This window comes from Tympanuchus pallidicinctus, unplaced genomic scaffold, assembly GCF_026119805.1.
Source record: "Tympanuchus pallidicinctus isolate F22 unplaced genomic scaffold, pur_lepc_1.0 scaffold8, whole genome shotgun sequence".
Taxonomy (NCBI): Eukaryota; Metazoa; Chordata; class Aves; order Galliformes; family Phasianidae; genus Tympanuchus; species Tympanuchus pallidicinctus.
Genome location: NW_026294802.1, coordinates 32,057,771 through 32,085,484, shown reverse-complemented (window position 1 = coordinate 32,085,484; position 27,714 = coordinate 32,057,771). Strand labels below are relative to the sequence as shown.

At 37.0% G+C, this 27,714-nt stretch overlaps 1 protein-coding gene and 1 long non-coding RNA gene across 5 annotated transcripts in view; one reads left to right on the top strand and one right to left on the bottom strand.

The window, feature by feature from the left end:
• Positions 1–19,255: 19,255 nt before the first annotated feature.
• Positions 19,256–26,998, bottom strand: LOC128073898 (uncharacterized). Of its 4 annotated transcripts, none has more exons than XR_008202923.1 (3): positions 26,645–26,998; positions 20,586–25,433; positions 19,256–20,208 (listed from the first exon to the last, which is right to left on the bottom strand). It is a non-coding gene; the product is annotated as an uncharacterized LOC128073898 (long non-coding RNA). The 4 variants fall into 4 exon arrangements; XR_008202926.1 differs by having other exon boundaries at positions 22,159–25,433; positions 26,645–26,997; XR_008202925.1 differs by having other exon boundaries at positions 22,261–25,433; positions 26,645–26,997.
• The window catches only part of SLC16A7 (solute carrier family 16 member 7), a 75,993-nt gene continuing 74,688 nt past the window's right edge, over positions 26,410–27,714 (top strand). The window contains exon 1 of the mRNA XM_052669190.1: positions 26,410–26,630. The gene's annotated coding sequence lies outside the window, so the exon portion shown is untranslated. The remainder of the gene's footprint in view (positions 26,631–27,714) is intronic.

The window sequence follows — 27,714 nt, the reverse complement described above, 5'->3', positions numbered from 1 at the left end:
ACTAATGAAAGCTCCATAGAAACCTTTAATTACAGTCAGCTTACCAATCTAAGGAAGCTTTTTGTTTGTTTGTTTGTTTTAGAGTTTTTGTTTGTTTGTTTGTTTGTTTTGGTGGTGAAGACAGCTTCTAAATTTCCAGACTAAACAGGTTCATAACTTGATTATTTGCCAACACTGGCCTTTCAGGTTAATACTTCCACTTTTCACTATGACTTTTATTCATTTGCTATATTTACAATTTTTATTTATTTATTTATTTATTTATTTATTTTCCACAGATATCCTTTTGCTCTTGCAATATCTACTGATAATACTTCCTCTTATTTTCACATCATTCTACTTGTTTATGCATTTAAGTAGCTCACCTGTCTTGATACCACACCAATATAGTCTCCATATACTCTCTATACTCTCATACCAGTATACTCCCCCATATACAATCTAGATACATCTGTAAGAAACTTTTCTGATTTCTCATACTAGGTTTTGTTTGGTTGTTTTTTTTATTGCCCTCTCCCCACCAATACCCAAATCACTTTGTTGAATTCATGACTGATTATCATATCAATCATATCATATCATATCATATCAATCACATCATATCATATCATGTTATTATCCTTTCTTTTACTGATGTGGCTTGTTATATAACATAAGTTGCATTATCTGATATTTCCAGAACAAAGTTATACTATCAGTTATATGCAGGTATCTTGAGAAAGAAAATAGAGAAGAGGCCTCTCACTGGTCAGTCCCCAAAGATCCATCCAGGGTGCATAACATTTGTGTATAGCATATTGCTCCATAAGGATAATAAGGTCAAGAATGACCATCCCATAATCCTGTAATTGCATAATTCACCTTGGTCCAAACCATACTCAGCAGATGCTGCAAAGTATACTTACATAATATGATCGTCACAACACTTTCACATTCTTTCTAGGGAGTTAACCACTCTTTTTCTTGTTTAACGTAGAAATCTGTATAGATAAGAGTATCTCCAAATCCTGTAATTTAAAGGCATCACATAATGATTCCTTTAAATGCATATCAAAATATTGCAAATGTATTTAGTGGTATTCCCATAACATCTTCTGTTTTTTTAAAGCTAAATAAATAATTGTGAAATAGAAACTGTCAGGTCATAAACTTCAAAAAGGATTTCCCCCAATTTATAATGATGGATAATGCATCAGAGATATCATCAAAATGTAATTCTTGTTCTGCTAATAATTTCAGGCATGTGATCTTGCTTCCTGCTTTGCTCCTTTGTCTCAGGTAAAGCTGTTAAACCTAACTGTTGGCTCATTAATGACTCATAGCCATTCCTTTAGCTTCTTGAGAGAATTAAAAAACAAACAAACAACAAAACAACAAAATACAAAAACACAAATCACACTGGTAAAGGGTTAAATAAGACCTTTACTGTATGAAGCTGCTAATAACTGTTACTAAGTTACTAAGTTACTAAGGCATTGCTGCATAACTTAAATTTATCTCTATTACGACATTCCACTAGATGCCATCCATTTCTTACACATATCGTATTTAATGAAGTCCCTGTAGTCCTCAGTATCCTGTAGTCAACAGGAGATCAATACCTCAATACACAGACAGCCTTGAAATTCTCATCTGAAGCACAGAGAAATGTGTAACTGAATCTTGTTACCCATCCTGGAATTTAAATACGTGATAATTTGTTACAATACAATATCTATACGGAAAGGTTCTATGGAGTTTAAGATCTTTCTAATCCAACTTGGCATTTCAGTGACGAACATCTCTGTTACATACTTCCTGAGGACAGTCTTTTTTTTTTTTTTAATTGGATTCCCTCTGTGTCAAACCCTTGATTTCATTCTCAAATTACTCTTATAAAAATTGCATAGAGTAAAAGAGTGCATACAAAGCTTTGCTACTTGAAAGATCTCCCAGTCTTCAATTATGAGAGAGAAGCAAAAATAAATAATTAACAAAGAATAGATAAATTGAACATAATGGGTTTGTCTTATATATCTCATATGTAGCCCAGTACTGTCACCCACAGCAGAGGCTGCTTTTATTGCAAAGAGAATACTGAGGAAGTATAATACATACTGGTTATGACTGTCATCTATGTTCCTTTCCTACCAGTCCCTTAAGAAATTCATGATGGAAACACATACTCATATTTCTTTATCATCTGCTGCTTATGTACAAATCCTCATTAGCATTAGTATCCCTTTCTCGTGCTAAGGTCTTTTTGTGAGAAATGCAAAACAAAATAGAAAAAAAACCCAAAAACTCCTATTTCATACGTTAAAGAATGCCTCACTGGAGCAATTTCTTCTCTCTGCTAGTGCAGATATTTATGAGCACAGCATGCAGGCTCTTGTTCATCATTAGTGAATACACATAGCTAATGGTGATGACTATGTTGAAAAAGAGTGTTTTGTAGATGAGAATTTGTTCTATCAAATAATTTCATTGTATACTTTGCTACAGTTTCCATGGAGATAATAGGAGGCATTACTTTCAGAGCAACCCATACAGTTAGAGCAACTTGAAAAAAAGATGGTAGAATCTTGTACTCCATTCATGAAGTCAGCAGAATAGTGACAGAGGTTGGGATGATTTTTCACATAAATTATTTGCTGCGTTTATCTCTGAAACTCCAGTTTCAATATAAGAATTGCATACTATCTTATAGCAATACTAGTAGTCACAGACATCTTCTACATAGGCAGTGAACCCAGATGTAACTTCCATATGTTATTTGCATATAAAGATTCAAGAAACTGTGAGCAGTTCTTAGTTGGATATTACTTTTCTTGGTAAGATGTACAGTCTTTTCTTCAGGTTGTTATAGACTATTTCTAATCAGGCACAGAACTTGAAAGATTTGCCTGGGAACAGACAAGATATTAAAAAGAAGCCATTATACATTAAGTTAGCAACTAACTGCATATATGCTTGGATATTATGGTAGCAATTTGTATTAAAAAAAAAAAGAAAAAGAAAAAAAAAAGTGAAGTAGCTTGTCCTTCAAAAAAAGAAAAGATAAAAACCTCTCCAATTAGTTTTTATTTCCTATAGAATGTTAATTTCATCTCTTTTCAAGAAAGGATGTGAAATAATTAGCAATCACAAGTAAAAGGGATTGATTTCCAGTCCATCTCCAATCTGGCATGTACTTTCATTTTGAAGATATTCAAACTTCAAAGATGCTTTTTATTGCCATTATCTCTTAATTAGTGATTATTTCTGAAATTTCTATATGAGAATGTGTTTAGCTAAAAAATGTTGTTTTTCTACATGAGCATACTCAGTATAATTTGTTATCTCCTAGGCACTTGCCACGCTACACAGGCTTGCTCCTCTTAGAGATAGGATACACGCTGTGGCTCCCCTCTTGGCCAAGCTTCTATGGGGATTCTATGGGGATTCTATACAGATTTCCTTGTATGTTAATTAAGTCAAAATAGGGAAGTGAAAGATGAACTCCTGGGTATTTGGACACAAACACATATTTTATGTCTGGTTATAGACAACAATTAATTGCTTTCTCAAGCCGAAATTTGACTATTCTATGTACTAGAGCAAGTTGAAAACTAAAAACATTGAGTAAGTTTTACAAAATATGTCTTCCAATAATCACAGAATGTTTCAGGAAAAAAACTGATTTATGCTTTTGCTGCAAAATATTCATTCATCATACCAGATATAATGTTTTTTAACAGAAAAACAAACAAACAAACAAACAACAGCAACAACAAAAAACAACCAGTACTATTATAGGTTTGGTATGTAAAGTATGTATTTCTTCAGAACAGCCTATAAATTTTAAAAAGAGATGCTTTGAAATTTTTCAATTATGCATAATCTCTATGAGAGTATTGCACTGAGCATTTAGAAACAGAAAACAGAAGAATGTTGTTTAACCTGGCAGGCAGCTCAGCAACACACAGCCATTTTCTCACTCCCCAGAAGTGGGATGAAAGAGAGAATTGGAAACACAATAGAACTCATGAGTTGAGAAAAAAAGCTATTTACTAAGACAGAAAAGGAAAAGGGAAACAAAACCACAGTGATAACAAATATATATATATATATATATATACTCTATGCAATTTCTTGTCATCTGCTGATAAACATCCAGATAACAATACAACTGCTCACTGACTGGCACCACCAAAGCAGTATCTCACCACCCACTGTCTGATGCCCAAACAATCCCCCCGAATTGTCCCACCTGCAAACAACCTGCCACAGCTCTACAGCCTTCTGCATGGTGTCACATGATATGGAATAACCCAGTGCCTAACTCAGGCCAATGTCCTGGCTTCTGCTTGCCCCCTTGTTGCCCTACTATAAATGTAGCTCTACCCCAAGTGTGCTTCTGTCATTCAGTGGCAACCAAAGTATTGCTATGCTGTTAACATTGTTTCAGCTGAAACAAAAGAAGTGTATTTTCATAATGGCAGAAAAATAAATCTTCTATCAGACATAGTTTAATTTATCCTCTGAGTTTATACAGATTAACTATCTTCTAATTTTACAGAAATTTGAGATATCTGCAGTAACTGCTCTTTAAGTACCATCAAATCACCTAATGATTGCAGTTCTATTTTTTTATTCATTCCAACACATATTCCTTAGAGACTCAGACATGGAAAGAACTTCAGGATTTCCTTTCTCTTTAACTTTAGTATCTGTCCTTTGACTTGTTTTTGAGCTCTGAACACAGAAATTCCAGGGTATTGCATACAAACAGCACTCATTCTTTCACGGTACTTTCACAGAAAATTTAGAATTTAAAAAAATTAAAGAAGTGTGTAAAAACATCCTGCAAAGAGGGTTTTGTCACTTGCCTCTAAAGCTGTATTTGAAATGCTAATGTTTCCACTGTCAAAATTTCATTATGATAATTGTAGTTTGTATGCTGAATCACTTCAAATGCAACAGAACTGTTTCCTTTTTTTTTCAGTAGTTGTATAATTTCATGATTCAGATTGGCAGATTCAAAGCAGTTCAAAATATATGTGAATATATGTATTTCTATAGTGTATGAATGTGTATGCGAGTATCTAACAGAAAAAAAAAAACATAGTATAAAAAGTAGGCAATAAGAGTAAATCACATTCTGTTGACTCTTTTTAGTGAGAAAAGAAAAATCACTACTTGGAACAGAAACAGATCTCTTTATGTATAAACTATTTATTCATAGAAATGTCATAATAACCATAACAGTAATACCAGCACGCTAAGAACAAATTATATTTATGAGTAAATCTCCTTATTTGTCACAAACTTATATTTCATTTTCAGTTTCACTAATAATTATTTTTCAGAAAACAAAACAAGTAAAATATGTTGAACTGATATTGTAGCTAATCAGAAACTAGGGAACCAAAGGTTCTTGTTGATACTACCTGTGTATTAATTTTAGGAAGAATGTAACAGATGAAAGGTTTATGAAGGTGACACTCCTCTTTTGGAGTAGACTCAGGTGAAGTCAGAGCTCTGGACCACACATCCCTCAACATAAATGGCTGTTTCCCTGAAGGCTTGAAATGTAAGTCTGAAGAAGGACATTGCAATTTTTTTCTTCTGCCTTACTGTTTCCTTTGGAAACAGAAGAGGACACCTACAAAACAGGTTTTGTTTGCATGCATGTTTGTGAAGGACGTATACAAAGACTGCTCCAAAAGTATTGCCTCTTATAATGTCAGCCCATAACATCAGAAATGGATGTTGGTGCTATGGCAGTAGACACTGAACAACATTATTACATTTTGCTGCTGAGCAATAGATAGCAGCAGAAAGGTAGTCTGGTAAAATGTCATCTGACACGGAAGTTCATAGGAAGCAAAGGTGAGTCATTGAATTCCTTCATGTGGAAAATATTGCACCCATTGACATTTGTTGCTTCTTGCTGAAAATGTATGGAGACAAAACAGCCTTTGCATTATAGAGATAGAGAAATCTTCCATGGAGGGAAGGATATTATTAGAACTAAATTTGAAAGTTTTCTTACAAAATGGCTTCTTTGTAAGCAAGGTTTAAGCATTATAAGCATAAATTTGAGAAAACACAGCATGAGATATGCCACTCTTTGTTTTCAATCAGTACAAACAATTCTTGTGTTTAATCTTGGTAGATCAAATATTATGAAATCTTATAAAAACTTTGTTAATTATTATTATATATACCATACCTCCATTTACTTGCATTTCTCAATAGGTTTTAACTACTAAATATTCCTCAACAATTTCCCACATTTTTTAGTGTCTGTGGATTTGTCTTAATAATATATCATTCATTTCAATATACTCTTCTATGTTCTCATCAGGACTTTCACTATATCTAGCTGTATTAAGGTCTCTTGATTTTGGGAAATCCCAGATAATTAGAATGAAAGGGACTACATAGTGTAAATAATGAGTAGAATATATTTAATTTTCACAATTTCCTGAAAAGGTCTGCCCTTTGTACACGTCAAGGGATTGTCTTAAATCCTTATGCAGTTCACTGATATAAATAATTAAATATATCTAGTTGATAGGTGCTGAGAAACTGTTCTGAAACTAGAATTTACTACTGTAAAGAATCTAGATAAGGGGACTAGATTGAAATCTTTGTCAGATATATTTTTACATGGAAAATAGAAAAGTTGCCACAGAAAACGTGAAGAAAGACCTTTTATGATTGCACAACTGTTTTGTGTTTTGAGTTAACTTGAGAGAAAAGGCAGTGAGGCTCAGCGAATACTAGTTAATGGAGGATGAGCAGGTCTCACTTTGGAAAGGAAAAACACTCTCATGAATAAAAAATAGGAATGCATGTTGCTTTGAATTAATTTGATTGATTTCGACTTTGCAACAAATTATTCCCAGAAGGATACTTTTATTCTACTGGTTAACCAGAAATTTAGTTCTGAAATCATGACAGTTTACTCAGTCCTTGGAATAATGAGAAAACAGAAAAGCCTGCTTTCTTTTCTCTGGAAAATTCTGGTGGTTCTACCCTTTGTATTCACCAACTCCATACTATAACATCACAAATAATCACAAAACTACCAATGATAATCTGCAATAACCTGAATGCACAGAAGTCTAGAAATGAACTGTGCTAAATAGTGCCATTTCTACTGACAAAATTTGCAACTAAATTTGCTGTGAAAGACATTTTTTCTCATTAGCAAGTAAAAGAGCAAGGCATTTGTTAAGATGAAAGATAATCTTTCTCACTTAATAAAAAACAAATGTAGTAGTTTCCATAACAAAATGGATGCTCCAAGTATGAAATTGTCACATATTTCATTTTCTGACTCTAGCACAAATATAACTTCTTTTCTTTATCCTACAAATCACAGTGCATTTTCCCCAGTTTTTTTCTGGATTTTGAGAAGAATAATGGTACAAAATAAATCTTCTGTTCACTGCTGAGGAATAAAAGGGATCACGTTAAATAATTCTGCTGAGTACTCCTCTGTATCTAAGCCTGCACTCACTCCTGATCTTCTATTTTCCTCCTTTGACATAACAGCATGATTTCACTAGATCTGATCAACTTCCTGTATTTTTATGTTGAACTACTAGCGTAATACCACCCATAGCCTTAGAAAGTAACATCCACCATATGATCTCCATAAATATTCTGGAAGCGTCAATGAATGTCGATGAGTGCCATTTTTTCTACAAGTAGCAATTCAGTAACTCCCTTTTTCTTCATAAGCCCTTCCGTATCAGACATCATTTTGTCAGACTGCCCCTCTGCAGCTACCTGTTGCACAGCAACAAAATGTAATGGGACATTGCTGGGAGGGTTCAGCCTCTACTGTCCAATATCCACCTCTGACACTGTGAGCAAACATGATACAAATAGGAGGCATTACTTTTGGAGCAGCCCTGGTACAATTTTTTTGTTCAAATTTGTTTCCAAGTAAGCAATCACTCCATAGAATTTTCTATTCAAGTACCTGGCACTTGTTCTTTTTATTGTTTTTATATATTATATAACATATTCATATTTTTACTGTTATCGGGTTCTATTATCACATCAGTAAAGTCCTGGATAAAAAGCTATGATCATATAATATAATGATGTTTAATATCAAGCTGTGCATTCACAACATCATGAAACAAAGTAATATAATGTTAATGTAGCATATAGAGACAGAAGTTCAAATGTTAACAATATGAAGTAACAACTTCCTTTTGACTTTAAATATTGTTCCAGTTGCTTCTAAACTTTTTGAAACAACAATGTTCAGAATTGCTGATGATATCTTTTTTGTTAAGGGTGAAATACAAATTCCAAAATAAGGAGGTTCTAGAAAATAAGTCTAGATTTATCATACATGAGAGGTGAGATCAAAGGTATTTGTAGAATAAAGCTATCTTAGAGAAGAAGCAAAAAGCTTCACTTTATGTTTCTGAAACCAAGAAGGCCACTCTTATATTTACTTACAGACATCCATTGAAATGCTCTCCTGGATTATGGCCAGAACATTAAAAAAAAACGGCACTCGTTGACACTTCAACACTTTATTAGCTAACATCAGAATGCTGTATTTATGTATGTACATAAGCAAAAAAATTCCACAATGCTTAATGCAACTGCATGCAAATAAAGTATGAGACAATTACATCATCAAGAAAATGATCGGCAGTCAAATATTCATTCCTAATTTCTTGGAAATATGATAATCATTCAAACCAAACCTTAGCTCAGTTCAGCTACATTGTAACCAATTCTATTAACACTACTACCCATGAAGATAACCTTCCTATTGGAATGTCTGAAAATGGGATTTCTGTTTGTAAAGTCTGAAAGAGACCAACATTTTAATTTCTGCTGTGAATGACATGTAGCAAGAGGTTGAATGTAACTCTTTCCCCCTCAGATAAATATCTTACTGCTGTTTAGCACTGTCTTTCCCTTTCTTTTAATCTGCTTTTTAATTCCTCCTTAGAAATGATTCACAGTTGCCCTGACGAGAGATTCAGAGTCTCCCAAACACATTGAGTCAAGACATCTGTTGTGTGAATGCTGTCCTTGACAAAGAGGATTTATACGGTGGAAATGTCATCACTAAGTCTCAGAGCAATGCCATCCAGTTTCAGTCCATGCATTTTGACTTTCTTACTTTACCCACAGTGATATTAGTACACCTTATACACCTTAGTACACCAGGGAACGTGTTCCCTGCCTTTAAAAATGCAAACATCGAGGAAGTTTTTCCCACTTTTACTGTCAAATAATGACATCTATAGAGAGTGCCTTATGACAGATCAGAGCTTCCCAGTAAGTACAAATCAGGCCTCTTTACTATTTGAAAATAATGCATCAACTTAGTGGAAAAGAAATTCGACAACAAGCTGTTCAGTTTCAAGATGGATTTACTTTAATATAAGAATTTAAAATACACTTCAATGGCCACTTTTTGTCTCTGTTGATAGAGGTGAGAAACTGCACATAGGTGAGGAAATTCATTAAAATTATGTTTCCTCACAATGTAGAGTCTCAAAGCAGCAACTCACAAACAGTAGCAAGCAAGACTACACACAAGCTAGGCTCCTAATAAATTACTTGGATAGGTGGCTGAGGCTGATCTTCATCATCTTGTCTGTCTGATCAGAAATGGTTTTAAGCAAGACAATATAAAAACCTTTTTATATGGCCTTCACACACTGTGCATAATCCAAGTTTATTGAGTTTTGTGCTAGCAGCCTGCCACTGAAAGCAGCAGCACAGCACTATTTCTCCCATGCACAGCAGACACTCACATTCCTCAGGTCCATCTGTGCACAGCTGCAGTCTTTCTGGCTGTGTTCAGGAAGGGAGGTACATTATGAAGGCCTTGTGATAGATTTTTCCTTAGATCTGCATCCTTAGATGTTACTGCAGAACTTAAAGTTGACCTTTTCCTCTTATCATCTCTGCTAGTAAATAATGTACTTGATTCAGTACCTTTGCGGCTGTCAATGCAGAAAAAAACCAGGCTTGTTCCTGTTAGATAGGGTTACAGTGAAAAGGTCATCAAAGGGGTTGAATGTATTAAAATTTTGTTATTCATCCCTCCTAACTTTCTTGATTTCTTAGTATGTATTTCCCATGGATTTGCTCATGCTCTTGAAAATTCAGATTATTTCTCAGGTTAACACTACTATACAATGTCTATGGGTAAAAACAGCAAGGTGATTTGCAATGACAAAGGACTTGATAAGCACATCTTAATTTCAGATTATTATTCCGTGGAGCACCTTTCCCATTAATTCTCAAAAATCAGGACCAGATTGAAAGCCAAAAGCACTGCATGGAGAAAGACTTGCACTTCCTGTCCTACAGACACATTTGCTGTTGTTGATGCACCTCATTCAGGGCATAGTCTCAGTCTTAAATTCCTTATTGAAATAAGAAGCATGAGTATGTAATTGATAATAATCTGCAACACTTTAAAAACAATTCAGAGTTCATTTAGACAAAAACTGCACAATACCAATAGCATAAAATGTTGTAATGACATTAAAAGAGATTTTTTTCAAGAAGTAACAGTGATGTTCTGTATTTTTAAGATGCTATTACTACTGAATTTTAGTATAATTACAATTATTTTACTTTTCTTTAATACATTAACAGTACCATTCACTTTTCTTTAATACATTAACAGTACACAGTATAATATGTACTCTTACTTTGTTTTGTAAACCTGACAAATGCAAAATCTCTTGTCATTTCTTTTCCATTACTGTATTGTCTACAGTCCTCTGCAACCAAAGATATACAAATAACAGTAATAATGAGAATAAGAGTATATTTCTGTAGTTACTTACAAAATCATTAGAATAAAATGATTATGTGAAAACCCATAAAGTCAATGAGAAGAAATTAATGTGTCATGTTTCCTTCTTTATCTGTGGAGTTATTTTTTTGTTGCATTTTATGAAGAGAAGTCTGAAGACAGTTTCTAAGACAAATAGATTTGGACATCAAGGTTGGCCATATATATTTATAAGTTCATTTTCTAAAATCAACCAACTTAACTTTCTTTCAAAATGATGAGTATTTGGGCTCATCTATTATTTTCATCTACTATTTAAAATGAACACTCAAATAAAATGCAGTATCATAGAATTAGAGTCATCAGTCCTTCCCAAAGATTTAATGAGGTACTAGGATGAAGGTGCCATTGTAACCTTTGTTGGGGAAGTTCTATTTAAGTCTTTGCCAATTTCTCTAGTTTTGAGCTTATAGTCCTTTCTTCACACCTCTGTGATCTGTTTTTCTTTTCTGCTTTCTGTGTCTTCCCTGAGGTCCCTATAGAATTCTTGTTTTAATGAAACCCACTAAACATGAGTGTAGCAGAGTTATAGTTTTCTCAGCTGTGAAGGGGAAATGCAAATATTTTCTGATACCTTTGTTCATTCCCTGTTATTGAAATCAATCTTATGTTATTTGTCTCTGCTTTCTTACCTAGTTGTGTTTGAACATAGTTGGTTTTTTTTTTGGATTAGGTGAAACCGAACCCAGCAGTAAAATCTTTATTTGTTACATCTACAGTGCTACAGAGTAAGTTCAAACCCTGAACTTCGTCACCCATACTACTTAATTATTAATGGACTTTGGCATAGTTTTAACCTATAACACTTGACACTCCTAGAAAATGCTTGGGATTGCATGAGCTAAGAGCCATTCCCACCCCCAAAGTTTCCTCCACAGTGCTATGCTTTACTAACCTTCTCCTTATCCCTCCCAGCTCCTGCAGTATTCTAGCAAGTCTTGTACCACAACCACACCCACAAGCCATGTCTGTGGCACTCCAGAACTTGTAACCTGAGGTACCCTCAGTAATATGCTCTGCAAAAATTGCTGACAGGCTGCAATATTATTTCATTATTTCAGTCACTTTAACTGGGGAAAACAAAAAAGATATTATTACATCCATGTATTCAAAGACCATCGCAGGCACAGACACAAGGTGAGGAATATTGTGTGGATGTGGTCAGTCTATGTCTACTGCTCTTAGAGCTAATGACCACTCCTTTACTGTATTCAAGTGTACCTATTTTCTAGTACAGATGTCACCAGCTGTTAGACTGAGGATGCAGATTAGTGCTATTGGTGATGCAGAAAGTTATTGAACTTAAACAGAATTAGTTGCTCATGAATCAACGTGTTCTGGTGAGTCTAGGAACAGATTAACAGATAATGCTAAAGTAAGGTAAGATGTATCACATTTTTAATTATTTTTATAAGCTTTGGAATGTAAAGAGTCTTCTTTAACCATAGAATTCAGCTACTAAGCCCCTTCCCTAGATTAAACACATAAGCAATCCAATAAGATTCACCTTTAAAACAAAACAGATGCGTCTTATCTTTTGAATGCAATCTGTTTTGAAATATATCCCAAAGAATTACATTCCTTCAAACCCAACAAACTTGACTGCACATCTTCTACATCTCAAGGAAGTGCCCTAACCATGAGGCCATATCTTAGTTTGGGGTTCACTGTGAAACGCAGAGCACCCAGCTAGATCTGTTTTGCATCTACGCCATAGTTAAATGAATAATACATGTTGTTTTGCTGGTTATTTATAGTTTTAATCACAAAACTAATCTAATGTCCCTAAATCATCTAGTAATGATTAAATCCCATGCCTATTGCTTTTGATTGGAATATTCCACATTCTAAACAGCCAAATTCTCACAACACCATAATCACATCTATTTTCTAGGCCATGGTGTCCAAAGGAATGTGTTCTGGCTTAGTTAGGCTGAACCCTGCTCTGCCAATTCATGACACAGTGTGGTAAACAATACTACAGTGGATCCTTTTGTGAGCAGATCTTAGATCTCTAAATCACAATGTAATTGAGATGCAGAGAAGGTAATGCTGCTCAAGACAAAGTAATTTTGTAGTGAAAGTACAAACCTTCAGACTGAAAAGGGAAAATCGAGTAAGTCATCTCCAGAGTTAGAAGTCACTGGATTGTGTGTGCCTCCTGAGATTTGAGTACCTTACGTATCTAAAGCAAGGAACTTGAAATTCAATATATTTTAAAACTCATAGCAAAAGCAAAATTCCATCAGAGTAATGTATTTATTTTAGAACATCTGCAGACAATATGGAACTCAATCTTGAAGGACATCATAAGTGTATTTGTGATTCCCTGAACTCAAAACTATCAAGCAGTGCTCTCATTATTCTCAATGATAATATCTTGCACAAAACGTACAGATATCTTATCCTTGTATTTCTCAGCCTTAGCATGCTCCACACCTATTACGGTACTTTCTGAACTTAGATCTATTTTTCTTATGATTGAACGCAGGAATCTGAACCAGTTTCTTTCCTGTTTTAAATTATTAATTCTCTCAAGGCTATAGATATTCTACAGGTAACACAGACAAGAGGGAAGATGAGACTTAAGCTACTTCTGCAAGAATTATTCTCTATATAAAGCCATTTTTAATCACAATTATGATAAAAGGAGTTTAAGATTGAATTCCTTTGAAATTAACTGGAAAGTAAACTGAAGCTGCACTCCACAGGTGGACATTCTAATATTCCAGCAGAAAGTAATACTTGACTTTCCCAGTAGGTTTGTCTCAACCTGATCAATCTTCTGTTTTGTTTTTTCCTACTTGTATTCTAATAAAATTTTTGTGCAAGGCTACACAATACTTTAATCTCCTACAAAGTGATTTTTCCCCCATTCTTCTGGAAAGTAAAAAAAAAATCAAACAACAGGTACAACAAACAAACAAAAACGAACAACCCACAGTTTTTTTAAAACAATTAACAACAAAAAATACATTGTTTAATTCACAAACCAAATGGAAAAAATAAATTCTTTGCACAGCCTTAAAGCATAGTCAGTTTCATTGACCTAAATGTGCCTATGTACAAAAGTAAATTGAAAATCATACTCCCCTGTCATTACTTAGTTCTGTCACAAGCAATTTTAGAATCACTATTATCCTTCATTATTAAGATTTAGAAGGGCACTAATTTGTAAATCTGGGCACTTCTGACTTTGTTCACAATAAAAACCTTTACAGTATCACCAAAAATATTTTTTTCCCCATTAGAATTTATTGTTATTATTTTTGTTATTATTAATTATCTTAGCCACTCTAACACATCTCTTTCATTCAGGAGATTGACATATTGACATATGTGACATGAATGCCTGCCAAAGAACTAATCAAACACTTTTCTCTGAAGAAGCAAAACCAATCACACAGTCATGTGCACATAATAGAACATGAGTGTTCATTTATAAATAATAAATCAGTTTCATTGTGCATACTGAATACAAATTACCATAATTTTTACATCTTTCCTTTAAAACTTCTCATTGAGAAATAAACTGGAATTGACTTCATTATGTATACGTAGGTCACTCTGAAAGCAATGCATCTTATTTATTTCCATGGAAACTAAAACAAATACAGAAAACACAATAACACTATTTGAGAGAGCAAATTCTGAGCTACAAAACACTATTTTTCAAGACAGTCACCACCATCAGCTCTGCATTTTTGCCAGTGATAAGCAAGAATCTGCACACCACTCTCATGAAAGCATGCACCAGTACAGATGAGTCAATGCCACTGTTGCCACTGCTGAAATGCACCACTCATCACCACATTGTACTCACAGTAACTGTTTGGTCTCCATAAATTTTCAGCAAGCATCAATGAATGGCAATGGGTGCAATTTCTTTTCCACGTGGAGGAATACAATAACACATTTTTGTTTCCACATTTCCACGTCAGATTCCATTGCGTCAGATTGCCCCTCTGCTGCAATCTGTCACATGACAACAACATGTAGTGGGATATTAGTGGGAAGGTTCAACTTCTACTGCCATATCACCAACATCTGCTTTTGACATTACTTTCAGGGCAGCTCTCAAATATATGTTTGTTTTGTTACCCTTTGAAAGCCATGCCTTATTGTATTTGGCCATTTAAAATGATAAGTAGCAACAGAAGACTGGTAGTTATGTGTTTGTTTGTCTTTATGAGTACTGAATTTCCTTTTCTCATTATGAGAACTGTTAGAACCAATTACTGATAACCAATGAGACAAATTTCCTTTTGTATAAAAATTATCTAAGACTAGTTTACCTCACAAAACAATCAGACCTATGTATCTGGTGAAGGCTGTAAGAAACAGAATCTACAATTTTCATGTATGGGAGGAAAAACAAACAAACAAATAAAACATCAAACACTAACATTTTCTTTCACAGAATAATATAGCTGATTATCAAATATTTCTACCTGTTCTAAGTCTGAATACACTTGACAAAAGAGATGTTACATGCAGGAGAAAAATATCTGCTTTATGAATATCACAGAATAGCTACCAAGTATGTGCAGTTTTACAGTAGCTGCATTTCTGGTCTGGGTTCACTAGCCATATCTTTGGACTTGTTAACGCATGAAGCGCTCTTTCTTCTGCAGAGTTTTATGTAGTTGAAAGGAGTAGATTCACTGGTCCTCATACAAAACACAAGCGCAGCAAAATTTTGCTGTTTTTCCCATTTCTATAGGTGATTACTGCCAAATTATTCTATTCAAAGCTGACTCAAGTAGTAGTCAAAACAGAAAAGATAAAAGTAGCAACCTGCAGTTAAAGTATAGTTAAGAGACAAAGAAAAGTTTAAAGTATTTTTAAGGGAGTTTGTTGATAGGCAGGTAGTAAAAGAATTAAGTTTTTATTACTACATCTAAAGAAAAATCAGGGAAGACAGTACAATGCATCTTCTTAGTCCTTGCCATTGTTAAATGTTGAAGACTAAAGCAGAAAAAGCTTTTCACATGGAAATTCATAAGTTATTACCAATGGTTGTTTTTTTGTTTGTCTGTTTGTTTGTTTTTATTCTCTTCAGCTTAACTAACACACTCAGTGCAGAACTATCAGCAAAAATTGGAGGCTTGTGCTAAGTTGTTGCACTACAGGATAAACAGAGTGGATCAAACAAACTATTGATCAGTCAAAAAATAGTTAAGACTGGTATGATAAATCTGTTACGGGTGCACTGATCAAATTTTCTCTGAAAAATGATGGCAACATGCAAAGAAGGGAAAAGTTAGGATGGAAGCTATTTCACTTTAAATATTTAAACTGCAAATGTTCATATCTGTACAAACACTCTGAGCCGTCTTTGCAGTCAGTGGAAACAAATGGGCAGTTCCAGAACACAAATAGCCTCTTATACTCAACTCAGTCATTTAGACCTTTCCAGTGAAAGTAACTGTGTCCTTGAGGTACTTGTTTCTACCATTCACAATAAGGATATCCTATAATATTAGCTCAGATGTAGCTGTTACATTACAAAAGTTCTCTTATTAATCTCCAATAAAATAACTGACATCCAAAACATGCCTGGTAAGTGTGTCCCTCTGCAATTGAATCTTTTAATGTGTAGTTTGGGATCCTGCTTACCATTTGTGTGACCTTCCTACAAGCCATTTGGAGGGGACTGCATTATCTCACTGTATCTGTCACTGCAACTGATCCATGTTTCATAGATAAAGGATTGCAACAGTGGCTTGCAATCACAGATGACAGGTCATGTTATGCATTCTTTTGCCTTTGGGCAAGATCAAGTATATTTTCTATGAGGTATATCAAATACATTTTTACGTGAAACTTGTTAAATGGTTTTGTGAATTATTATTGAGAAAAAATATCCATATTAGATAACCAACGTCTATGCTGTTCAGCTGCCTCAGGGCGGTGAATAGGTAGGCCCTTGAGGATAAAAATCCTGACAAAGCTGTATTCAAAACCCTTGGCCATGTTAACTACAGTAATTGTAAAATGTTCCTACATTCCATTTTATGGCCATGCCAATTTTATAGAAAGCCTATATCTATTGTTCCAGTGATTTGTATGGAACAGAAATATCTGTAGATCTGTCTAGCTAATGTGCAGGCTAATGGGAGCTACAGGGTAATAGTCTGACCTTAACTCACTGATTTCTTTCAAAGATTCAGCTCTCTGTGCATCCTATTAATCTACTAATGAGTCGAACTAGTTCTGAAGTACACAGGCACCACTTCCAGACTTGTTAGAATTTGTTTGTCTCTCCCTGGTTTTCATCAAAGTCAAAGTACTATCCACAGAATCAAGCTATTCTATTTTAAGAAGTACTCTGAGAAAGGATGCCCTTATCAGGAAAGGCTTTTTGAATTTGATAGGAGAAAAAAAAAAAGCATAGTATATAATACACAATTTAAATCTGAATGAGAAATAGTTTTATTTACATTAATACACGTTAAAAAAAAAGTGTAAGTGTCTGTTTCATATCTGATACAAGAGTTCCATAGCATATTTTCATAATGGAAAATTGAAAAGGCTTACAAGCGTCCTGAATATCCGTGGCTAACATAAACTACAGAGTATGTCCTATAGAGAATTCTGTGCACAAAAAACTATACACTTCAAGAAGAGGTCTTTTTCTACTGCACTACTTAGTTTGAGCTATTTAATTGCCTATTTTTCAGATGGCTTTTGTGTTAGGTTCTGCAACTACTTTCATTGATATGCCTTATAAATAAGATAAGCAGTGTAGCCTTTTCAAGCCTTCAGGAGTTGGGTATAGCTTGTAGATCATATCTTCAAATGCAGTGAGAGAAACTGGGGCTTTATGTGCTGTTTTGTTCAAAGAACAATTGAAGTACACAAAATACAGTGTGCTATTGTGAAGAATGGGCTAATTTTGAAATTAAAAATGATATCTCTAGGCTCAAAGATCTTAATTTCTAGCCTAAAAAAGAATAGCTTGGATCATCTTTGCATAACTGAGATGTGTGTGTGAAACCATGCCCTTTTTTAATGACTCAATACATAAAATATTGATGATTGAAGATTATTTATTATATACCTAGCATAAAATATTTTCAGATCTAAATATGTCCCAAAAGGTAATATTTTTTAATACTTTGGTTATTTTAAAAGTTGTACAAGAGCATCCAAGGACTTTGCTTCCAACTAGCTGCTGTAATTCTGGTCAGAGTATAAAAGGTTCCTACAAGGCTTGTTTGTTCTATATTAGAGCAGCTAGTATCAGAGATTTAAGTCCTCCTTTTGGCTTCATCTTCATCTGTTCAGGAACGCTGGCTGGCTGCCGCTGCTCTGCAGCTGTCTGGGCTATGTCTCCATAGCTGTCCTGGGTCAGTAGCTACCCTATGTAACCTTAGTCCTACAATAAATTGGATTGTGTCCTTTGCAATTGCTTTCCATTTTTATTTGATGGTTGGATTCAAACTTGTTCTATGGTGTATTAGCTGCTGATCCTTCAGATCAGTCTGACATTCTGAAGAAAATGAGTTGGAGGTGCTATACAAAGTAAAAATCTTTAGACTAAGAGAAAAATAATTTCCCTTCCCTGATATATACAATCACTAACAAGGAAAATAAAATCTCTGTTTATAAGAAAGTGTTTTATTCACATGGAACAGGTAAGAAAGGCACTCAGACACAAAATTCAGAGCAATTTCTGCATCAATGCAGTCTTTCAGTATCACATAGTAACAACTCAAATAATCCTGTTAATATCTTAATGTACCTTAACTAAACAGCCCCAAAAACGAAGAGCTGACATTACACTGATAAACAATGATACAAGCATGCTGATGTTTACCAAAGACTGCCTTTATATCGTGTAGTCAGTTTACAGTATTCTGTCATGCAATTTGCACAAACTACAGCAAATGAAAAAAAAAAAAAAAGATAATTTTGTGAAATCCCAACTTAACTCAGAGAAAGAAAAAAATAAGAGAGATATTTTTATTGCTTTTCTCAGAAATTTAATGATTACAGAGGAGTATATTTTCCAATTTCTGGAAGCATCAAGAAGCAAAATATGTAAAATGCTGAACATGCGAGATACAAAATTAGCAGCCTATCTTATATGATGTCATATTTTTTCAATGTGTGTTCAATTAGCACAAATCCCAGATCACTCTGAAATACATACAAGGCAGTTCATTAGCTGATGAGTCCTGACTTGGCTCCGTGGATTTTATTAACACTATTGTCTAGAACAGAAGTTTATATATACAGCTTACACTAGAGCACTTCCATACAGATGCCTAGAGATGTCTTAATCATTGGAGTCTCTCCTTACACCGCTAAAAACTGCTGAAGAATTCATGTTGTTTGATGGGAAGTGGCTACTGCAAGATATCATGATTTCGTATCTCAAGATGTGTATTACTGGCAATGAGAAAAGGACTGACAGTAAAATGGTAATATGAAAAAATAATTTATTACTGATTTTGTGACATAGCAATACAATTCCAAGATAACAGAAAATATCTCAGTCTCATGACCCACAGAAAAATAAATTTCTATAAATTATAAGTTCTTATACAGGATTGTCTACTGTAGCTCTACACAGGAATGACAGAAACTACCTGGAGACAATAAATTGCACAACTATATTTTTGATGTAATCGGTAAAGAATAAAATACAAGATATGTTGAGGAGTTTTACTTTGGAACCATGCAAAAACACTCATCAAAATATAATATTTACTGTTAGGCTTTACACGCTTGGGTAATATGTTACTATCCCAGAGGAGAGCTGCATAATAAAGCTTAATTTTACCAAAACATAAAGACAATAACTAAAAGCTCTTCATGCATGTTTTTGAACATATAGTCCAATGCTTTCAACGCAATGAAGGAAAGTATGGAAAATTAATTGCACAGTCAGTAGGTTCTGATTTTTCATGTTAGCTTGAGAAAAGTCTTATATTTCTACAGACCAACCTATGGATATTATTCAGGGTAATATTCAGACTGTGGTAGCTGCCAGTGTTAAAACATCTACCTGACAGGATGATTCAGACTTGTTCCTTTAGATATCCCAGCCATCATACAGTCAGTGGGTTAAATGCCTCAAAGAGGAAATAAAGAATATCTAAGTGGGGTGCCTTTCATTTTCCACTGGCAGGACAGCAAGTGTCTTTGGGTACACTACACCATGGTGTTTGTTTGAACAGTTAGTTCATGTACCTATGCAGAACAGGCATCTTCATCTCTTCATCTTCAGAGCACTGAATTCACTTTTGACCACCACAAGCTAATGAGGGATGACCCTTTTTATGCACAATTGGGGAATATGAACAGGAGACTCTAAGACTTTCCTCTATTTATATCTCCTACAGAGACGGCTCCACCTCGGATAGCTGCATAGTCTTGTCAAAAAAAAAAAAAAAAAAAAAAGGTAATTTTTCTTCTTCAATCTGGATCATAGCACAGAGAAAGATTGAAGCATTAGACTTGTAAGTTTTGAAAGTTCATCATTATATTATTTCATTTACATTATTATTTTAGCAGCCATTGAGTAAGATAAAAAATGACAAAGTATTCTAAGAATCACCACTTAGAGCTGAAATTTACAGAAGCACACAGTTAATTCATGTTCAGCAGAAGAACACATTAAAATAGTGCACTAAAAACATGCAATTTGGTTAGTTTTCAAGGCCACAAATTATTTACATAATCAGCACATTTAAATTTTGTTAATGGGTTGTGAAAGTATGTTGCATTCCTAAAGAAAATTAGAACTTACTTTAATATTGGTAGCTAGCACTCTGGAAACATTTGATGAATTTGACTTGTTTTTTGGTCTTTCATTGTAAATGTATGGAATGATTTCTAGTTTCTGTGGTACAAACAAGTTTTATTTAAGCATCTTTTTAAGCAAACTGAGCAAATCTTCTTTCTTTCCCTCCTCTCCCTCCTCCCACCCTTTTTTTTTTTTTTGATTCTGATCCATTGACATCAGCTACCTTATGTGGTCCACATGAAAGAGTTAACTAACTCAAGAAATCATAGAATCATAGAATCACATGAAAGATGTCAAGAAATCATCAAGAAAGATGTCAGTTGAATAACTTCAGTATTTATTTGGTAGAAAGATGTTCTTTCTATTCTACATTCTTTCTATTCTATATTCTTTCTATTACACAGAATTTCTATTCTGTGGCTTCTTCGGCAAATCAATATATCCTGATGTTATCTCCCTCTGTTATTCTACAGAATCGCAGTAAGAAGAGTTATCAAATGGTATCATTTTCCTTGTGTGTTCATGCAAAATTTCACTTCACAGGTAAGAACTTGGGAATTGTAAGAGTGCTTTACAGTGAAAGATGTTTGTTTTAATAAATGTCTACTAAAAGTATCATATTTCCTCTGTACTCAGCACTGATGAGGCTACACTTTGAGTGCTGTTTTCAGTTTTGAACCTCCCACTACAAGAAAGACATTGAGGCTCTGGAGCATGCCCAGAGAAGGACAACAAAACTGTGAAAGATCTGGAGCACAAGTTTTATCAGAAGCAGCTGAAGGATCTGTAATTGTTCAGTCTGGAGAAGAGGAGGCTCAGGAGAGACCTTATCACTCTCTACAACTACCTGAAAGGAGGTTGTGATGAGGTCCCACTAGTGATAGGACTAGATAGGATGGCCTCAAGTTGTGTCAGATTGGATATTAGTAAAAATGTCGTCTCTGAAAGAGTGGTCAGGCACTGGAAAGAGCTGTCCAGGGAGCTGGTGAAGTTACTGCCCCTGGAGATGTTCAAGAACCATTTAAACATTGTACTGAGAGACGTGGTTATTGGGTAAATATTGGTGATAGGTGGATGGTTGGACTGGGTGATCTTTGAAGTGTTTTCCAACCTTGGTGTCTGTATGACTCTTTTCTTTCTCTCTCTTCTCTGTGCTTGTATCAGGATAAGCATAATAGTAGAAAAGGTATTTCTAGATGACAAGAAATTACAAAAACAAAAAAAGAAATCATATGCTCCACAGAAGACTATGATAGACATAACAGGAACATTATGTAATGATTGCACTGGCAGTATAGACAACAGCAAGTAGAATAAGTAGCTTCCTAGTCTAGCAACTGTAATTTAACAGAGGGTCATGGTGCCCCTAGGATTGTGGTCAGCTTTTTTCAGCTGCAGGAGCCTTCTTCACTTCCCTGTGATAGTGATTTATGTAACTGAATATGTCAAACTGTGTTTCCAACAACATTTTGAACACTACAAGAGACCTGACAAGCATGAGCAGTAAACTGCAGCTGTATTTTCAGCAGTATTACACACAGTAGTGATCTGGGAGTTGAGTTCATCAGTGACCTACCTAAGTTGTTACCTCCCCTCTAGAAGAGTGGTTTATTATCTCTCCCAGGTTTCCAGATTGCTTTTCTATTATCTATTTATCTTCTATACTTCTAGTGACTACCTGTTTCAGCTGATAACTGCCAGCTGCCTCAAATTCTTTGTGATGCCTGATAAAGATCTCTCACGGCTGAGTCTATTGCTGTTGTTACAATGTGCTGTGTTCTCTATCCCCAGGAGCTGTAAAAGAAAAGAATTTTATTGGGCCTTGAATAGATGTGTTTGATGCTTATAAAGAAAATTGATCTCAGCAGAAAGATGTACTTTGGCTATATTTTATCATTAGAATTCTGCAATATCTAATTCTAGTAGAATTTTTCACACATACACAAAATGAAGTGCATCTATCTGTTTAACAATAGCATAGCAAAACTAGGATTCACATAGCAAAACTAGGATTAAAATTTTATGTTAGTGGATGGGCTTTCTGTGTTCATGAGTGAGAATGCAATGGGACACAGGCTGACAATGACTAGTGGTTGATATAAAGCTTACAGAAGGTGGCTGAGGTGAATTACCAACATGGTTTTAATGACAATGCTGAGTATTTGCTGGAAATGAGCACAAGAGCCATGCCAGCTTGCCTATGCATGAAAGCAGTTTGAACAGTGTGTGCATGGAACAAAAGTCAGTTAGAAAAAGCATGTAATCATCATGTAATCATACAAACACCAGTGACACCAAGAACAGTGACACTAAGACCCTTTAGGTCTGGACTGTGATTAGAAGACATAACTGGTGAGATAGCAGAGTAAACTAAAATTTTGCATTCAAATGAAGCTGCAGGACAAATGATAATGGGGGTAAATAGGCTAATCCAGTAGAAGACTTACCCAAATGATTATTTGATAGATTCACATAGATAATATCAAGTATTCAATATCAGCAGCATTAATTTTTTTCTTTCTCCAGAGAAAAATATTTCTTAAAAACAAATTCCATTAAAATCACTAAAAGGATCTCAAGTTGTTATAAATTCAGAGAGGAGAGTACATAAGATGCAGTCTCCCAAAGTCTATCTCACTGTCAAACGGATGTGGAATGAATAACCAAATATGTAACTTCTTTTCACATATACAATACGTAGGTAATTTTACTTAATTTTTTCAAATAGATCACTGAAACATACACAGACAACATCACCCTCCACACATAGACAAACACACATGTATACAGTGCTTGGAACCTTTGCTAGCTTCTTGAAATTCACACTTGAATTATTAATTGCTATCACTAATACATTTTTAATTCTTACCCTTAGAGTGTGGTTGTGAACATTCTTACTTTGAATAATGGGCTGCCTACACTGAAGGTTCTCAGAGACTGGAAGGGTGTAGGACAGTGACAGAGCTTTTTTTATCTACATCAGGGACCTTACTCACTTCAGAGCCCTCCTGTAACACTCAGAGGGGAGCACTTGCTTTAAAAACTTGGTGCCGGTGAAAACAGGAGCTGCATAAAAAATAAAATCATACTTCAACCTTTAGTCTAAGGGCAAACTGCAGCTTTTTGTCACATTAAGCAGGACACTGAGCTGTATCCAAACTTGTGCAGGCTGTGGGCCAGAATCACACACTGCTTTAATTGCAGTTAGCTTGTGTTCAGTCTCTGCCTCAGACTGCAGAAATGTGATCAAGCGTACAGCAACAATAGGTCAATTAAGATGCACGGACCTTTCCTAGAGAGGCTGCTCTGAAAAGAGGCATGCAAACTGCTTGGGGCACATACATATATATGGAATATGGGTAGTATTCTGTAAGAGTATATATTCTAATGTTTCCTACTATTTCTATATAGACATGTCAATGTGTAAATACTTATTATATATACATAGAATACATCCATTTTCACTGTTATATATCATACTACATAATGTGTACTAGTGCACTAGTACAGCAAATATAATCTGTGATTTAAACATATCACTGTGTAAAATTTATTGTCCAAAACATATATTGCATACATTTATGCATAAAGAAAACCTATACTTACATTTATACAGCCATGTATTCATAAAAATTAAGGCAAACTAGAGGAAATAGAACTATAAAGTGAAAAAACATCACCATTTATTTTCATGCATTTCCTGTTTTCAGCTCCATTTGAAAACCACTTTTTTGACATTCTGCAAAGCTGTATGTGAAGTGGATACTTCATTGAAAAAGACAATGTATCCATGTTTTTCTGCATTTTGCACATACTATATGAGGTCCTCTATGGCCTACAATTTTCTTCAGGGCACACAAGGTGTTTCAATACAGAAGACAGATTACCACTAACACAATGCCAAGTTTAAAATCTGTATTTCAGCAATAGCAGCCCAGAAGATCCTAATTTAAACACCTGAGGTCTTGTAGTTGTGGGCCTGCCTGGAAGGGACCATGAGTTTGAGCATGGTATTTGTACCAAAGTCCTTGTATACCCAGGACTTATATCCTTGCTTGTATGCCCAGGAGTTACTGCTTCGTGTAGCGGGCCTCTCTCAAGTGTTTTTTTGTTGTTTTTTTTTTGTCTCTCAAAGCCTCTAGTATGACCTGATGCCAGAATAGACCCTGTGATCGTGGGTATTCTGGGCACAGTTTCCATCATACACTTGCTCAAGAGATGACTGACACTGCTACCTGCGTTAATACAGCTGTGAGTTTCATGAACTGCACTGGCAGTCACTGTGTATGTTTATTCCCAAAAATGACCCCGGACATAGGCAAGTAACTCAATTATTCTGAGCTTATATGACGCCACAAAAGTGGCTCCAAATTGTTTGTTTCAGAAATGAAAGCATTTTCTGTGTTAGTCAGTGAACTACTTACTGCTCCTTAAACAACTGTTGTGCCAGGATCTGCCCAGGAAAGGCAAGCTGGCTGCTTTACAAGCACGTGATAAATTGCTCCCTCCTTCTGAAGCTAAAGAACTTCCAGTGGAAACTGATGATAGACATATTTTAACAATAATACCTTAGAGAAAGAAGGAATTATAAGATAGGCTGTTACGCTGCTGAGTCTGTCTTCTTATTTAATATAAATTTTAAACAGAAAAAAAATCTCACATAAAATCAAGCAGAGCAAATAAGTAGTTGTAACAAAGAAATCTGATTTCTATGCACCTGTGCTTCAAGATGTCCTCTGTGCCTGAATTCTTTGATGCATAGTAGATATTACCGCTGCAGCCTTTTCTGGGGTGTCCTGCTCCTTTCCAGAGTATTTTTGAAAGGCCATTGTTCATTTTGGCTGATGCCAGCTAAGGGATAAAAACACTATTAGCAGGAGATAGACAAGCCTATCAAGTCCCTTTATTGCTCAACAGCAGCTCAACAAGCTGAATATTCTCAACTAAAACCCAGCTTCTCATATCTATAAAGATCTATCCCCAGTTCTTAAAATGCCTGTGAAGGTACTGTTTGTAAAGCTCGTACCAAACAATCTGCATGCATTAAAGTTATAATAATAATAAAAATCACATGGTATTCACAATTACTTTTTGTACATATTTTGCAACATGATGTCAGCAACTGTAACTACTTTTTTTTCAGATTGCTTAAAATGTTGCATATGACATGTAATGTTACCCATGAGAATAGGCATTTATGGTAAAGGGTTTAATTATGTGATTATGTTCCATGTTCCATCATTCTCCCCATAGGATTTTAACCTCAAGGACAGAATTTTGGGATAATTTAATGGCTGTTCTATAAATATGTTCATGGCATGTATACAAAACAGTTCCTGAATTTTTCTGGGAAGTGTGGAGGTAGGGAAAAGGGAGAGAGATCCACGACTTTAATCAAGAACTCATTCCTCACGGCCAGATTTGCTGTTTGAGAAGGTGATGTTCTCCTGTTCTGCACACAAAGATCGCTGTCATTTTTTCTTGACATAAGCTTGGCGTGCCTTGCCGTAACCTTTGTGTGGAACGGCCATCGAGTGCAAACAGACACATGATGCGAAACACTCGGCGCCCCGTGTCCCGCTGAGGAGGACAGAGGGGTGGGAAGGAAGGGCGGACGGACACGACCCGTCCTGGCAGAGCCGAGGTGAGGAGCGTGACACCTCACGAGCGGGGGGCCGGGCGGGGGCCGGGCGCTGCCTTTCTCGCTGGCTCGTCGTCTCCGGGCCGGGCGCCGCGCCCCCGCCGGCCCCGCGGAGCCGGGTTGGGCAACCCGGGAGGCGTCTCCTCCGCAGCCCCCGCCCCGCCGCGCCGGTGCTGAAGCGCCTCGGCCGTTCCCCCGCAGCACCCCCGGGACAGCGGCGCCCCGTCGGCCCCGCAGCAGCACCCGGGCCTCCCTCCCCGCCGCCCAGCCCGGGCTGTCCTGCCACGGCTCTGCTGCCGAGGCTGCCTCATGGGGAATAAATAAATTCATAGCCCCGCTCACCCCCGCGGCAGCGAGAGAAGCCGGCGGCGGCCGCGGGATTAGATCCAGCCCGAGCTAGAGACCAGGTAACGTAACCTACCCGCCAGGAGGGAGGAGGAGGAGCAGCGAGGCCGCTGAGGTCGCCCCCATCGGGGAGGGCTCCGGGGGACGGAGACGGGGCTGCCGCAGCCGGGGCGCGCCGGCGTCCCCCCCACCCTCCAGCCCCGTTCGCTGCGGGCGGGAGCGCTGCTGCTCCCGCGCTGTGCGCGCCGCAGTGTCAGTCACACACACGCACACGAGCCGCCACCCACGCAGGGATGGATGGACGGACGGATGGATGGATGGATGGACGGACGGACGGACGCCGCCCCTCGCGGGCGCTGCCCACTGGTCCCGAAGCAGCCTCTGCAGGGAGGCGCCGCACGCCTCGCCGTGCCCATGCGGCCGCCGGGCGTTGACAGCGGGCGGGGAGGCGGGTGGCGGGGCCGAGCCGAGGCCGCATCCCGGGGCGTTGCCGCACCTCCCGTTGCCGCCAGGGCCGCCCCCGCCTCGGGGCAGCTCCGCCGGGAGACGTGGGCGGGAGGCGCGGCAGCGAGGCTGGAGCAGCGTGCCTGACTGGGCGTCACTTGGCGGCTGCGGCCCCGAGGGGAGCGGTGACGTCACAGCTGTGCTGGGGGTGATCTCGGGGAGGGGTCCGCTGGGACCCTGCGCTGTGGCTCTGCCTGGCGTGGGCCGGGCCGCTCCGAACTCCGCGGCGCTGGTTCATCATCTCCGAACATCGCTGGCTTTGCTTAGAGGCTCTGCGCCCAGCTCTCCCCGTGACTGGTACCAGAGCCGGGAGAACGCTCCTCCAGCGTTATTTTTATACGACCTCTGCTTGCACAATGGGGACACAGCGTCCTTGAAATCTCTCTTGAGTGGGGCATTGATAACCTTGTCCTGAGAGAAAAGGGTTTCTCTGTGCCCACGCAGATCTCTGTGCTCTGGCACTGTGGTTGTTGAAGTGACCCCTACAAGACACTGGAGGTGGGACACGGCCCTAACACAGACCTTTTCATATTCTGGAGACCAGAGTGTGCTCTGGTGCTCCTGGGAGGGCCGGTGATCTCTTCATCCCGCAGGCACACCACACTTAGGCAGGCACACTGCTGCTTTTCAAATCAGAGGTGA